At 46.9% G+C, this 2,954-nt stretch overlaps 1 pseudogene; it reads right to left on the minus strand.

Moving 5' to 3' along the window:
* Window positions 1-611: 611 nt before the first annotated feature.
* LOC116911733 lies at window positions 612-1,377 on the minus strand (annotated as a pseudogene).
* Window positions 1,378-2,954: the final 1,577 nt, after the last annotated feature.

Here is a 2,954-nt window from a genome sequence, read left to right on the forward strand (position 1 = left end):
TTCGAACAAGAAAAGGGGGTTACAGTAGAAGCAGGCAGGTGGGTCTCTGTAAGTTCAAGGACAGCCTGGTCTTAAAACCTATTTCCAGAGCTACACATAGAAACCCTGGGTGAGTGGGGGAGAGGGAGTGGGAGAGGAAAAGGAAGGGAGGGGGAGGGGGAGAGGGAGAGAAAGCCTGTGGTTCAGCTTAGAGAGCCAGGATCCTGCCAAGTGTAGCTGTGAGCTGTACCCAGCTCTCAGAGAAGTCCAGGCTAATGTATGTCAGGAGGCCTCCGCTGGCAAACTGGTTGGTGGGCTCCTGTACCATGATTTGTCAGTACTCATAGTGATCATGGGAGAAGAATCAAGCGGCCTCAGTATTGGAAGCACTCCAGCACAATTTGCCTAGGAAAATAAGGATCAGAGTCCTTCTCTAGGAAAAATAATTAAAAAAAAAAAAAATTAGTGAGGCCCTAGGCTCTACACCACTGTCATTTTCCATCAACCTGAAAACACTGCAAAATGGTTTCTCTCACACGAAGACAATCTGCACACTCACTCAGGCCTCAGATAGCTACATCCCCCCCTTATGTCAGACCCAGGGAAGTTACAGACGCTGGACAGAAAGCATTCTAGAAGCCAGTGGGTGTGAGCACATTCCAGTCACGGGGTTTGAGATTATGGGTGCGCGGTGGTTGTTTCTTTCCTTCTACCGTTGGGACGTCCCTCTTTGGTGACTTAAAGACTGCTGTACTTTCACCTCGTGTGACCTGGGCACGCATCACCTCCACAGGAGAGGGTTTAGGGGCCACCTCTGTAAGCCTGGACGGCAAAACTTAGGGGACGAGCGAGGGGTGCTGCTCCGGGTGGACTGGGCTGATGCGGGGTGCTTCTCCTCTTTTGCTGTCTCTCCACTCTTCAGCTTTAGTTTATGGAGTTCTTCTGCCACTCGAAGGTACCTGGTCTCCTCAGTGGTGAGGCCCTTATAGGGTGTGTAGCCAGCATCTCTCAGTCCTGCCTGTTGTTCAAAGCGCTGGATGTTCTCCTGGGTCGGTTTTGTGATCAGGGAATTCATGATGAAAGCTTTAGCCCTCATCACAGGGGCCTTGTCTGAACTGTCAGTGGCTGTCCAAGAAGTCACAGAAAGGGAAGAGACGCTGGCCGCTCCTTCCTCTGTCTTGTCAAGATGCTGATACTTGTACTCTGGAATTACTGGCTTCCAGAGGATGCTGCCCATGTTTGATGGAGGAGGAGTCATGGGCGCAAGGTCCTCTAGGGCATCATCATAGCTAAATGTCGGCAGCACATCTCGACGGGCAGGGACGTCTTGCTTAGAGACCCCCTAGGAGCAAAAGAAGACACTTCTGGTTGTCTTGAAGTCATTGGAAGACTGGGATCCAGGTGTTTTTTCTGTACAGAATTCGGAGCTGAGTCCCTGCCACACAGTGAAATGACGCTGGACTGTGCTGACAGACAGATGTTAATGAGGAACATTGTCTGGTTTCTGCAAATTGGCAAAGCTTCTAAGAAACGGTCCATCCAGAGGTTCTGCTTTCCCACCGCCTGCACTGGAACTTCCGCACTAAAGAGTCTTCGAGGCTCCAGATGGCTTAAGAGGCTGCTGGGCTGAGCAGAGCAGAGCCATTCATCCATCGTGAGAGCACAGTGAACGTTCCCCCATGGAGGACTGTCGCTGGCCCCCAATTACGGTTTATATTTCCTTTTTCTTTCCTTTGTACTTTTTCCTTCGGTTTTTGTTTTTGTTTGTTTTTGAGACAGGGTTTCTCTGTGAAGCTCTGGTTATCGTGGAACTCACTCCATAGATAAGGCTGGTCTCAAACTCAAAAATCCACCTGCCTCTGTGTCCCTAGTGCTAAGACGACAACCATGCAGCACCACCATCTGGCAAGTGTTTACATTTTCTAAACATTAGATCTCACCACAATTCACCTATCTTCGTGTAACCTGTAAGTAGCAGCAGACTTACACTCAAAGGACTCGGACCTGCCAGACTGCCACCTCCCTTTGGAACACCAATAAAAAAGCTGCAAAGTCGATCTGCATCCGTACCTGTCAAGTGCCGAAGAGCCTGCACCACAGCCCGCAATACTGATTTGCTGCCAGCAACGCGTTGCTCACCTGCGTCAACTTTGCTTAAATTTACTTTTTTACAGATTTAAATAAAAATAAGGCTTATAAGAGCAATCAGGGCCAAGTGGTGATGACATATACCTTAATTCCAGCACTTGGTAGGCAGAGGTAGGTGGATTCCTTTGCATTCCAGAGCATATATAAGTGAGAGACCCTGTTTTGCTCCCTTGTGCCCCACTCCAACCTATCAGGCACTTAGGATATGTCCAGTTATAGGATATGTCTAAGGGTTTGCCCAGTATGCACAAAGGACTTGGTTTAGGCCCAAATCCCCATAGAAACTCAGCTGTGGTGCTGCCTATAATCCTAGCTCTGGGGACAGACTCTATGAGGAGAATCGAGAGTTCAAGGCTACCCTTGACTACACAGTGAGTTCAAAGCCAGTCAGAGCCACGCAAAACTCCATTTTAAAAAGCAAACAAACAAAACTATGTGTTTAGACAGGTCTAATCTCAGAACTCCAAAGGCTGAGGCAAGAGGACATTCATCAGCATGAGTTCAAGGCTAATTTAAACTGTACAATGAATTCCAGGATAGCCTGGGCTGTAGAGTAAAACCCTGTCACAAAACAGGAAAAAAAAAAAAACCTATGAATTTGTCAAAAAAAAATGAATTAACTAAAAAGAAAGAAAGAAGAAAAGAAGAACTGTTGGTAGTGGATTTATCATTTACATTGAGTATATAGTTTTTATAACAAAAATAAAAACTCGCATTGCTCTCAAACAGTGTAAAGCTTTATTCACACTGGAGCAAGCTACACTGTTTCCAACAGAAAGGGTGGTGGAGCCAGTGTCTCTTAGTCATAACATATTAATTATGAATTA

Source organism: Rattus rattus, chromosome 10, assembly GCF_011064425.1.
Source record: "Rattus rattus isolate New Zealand chromosome 10, Rrattus_CSIRO_v1, whole genome shotgun sequence".
Classification (NCBI taxonomy): Eukaryota; Metazoa; Chordata; class Mammalia; order Rodentia; family Muridae; genus Rattus; species Rattus rattus.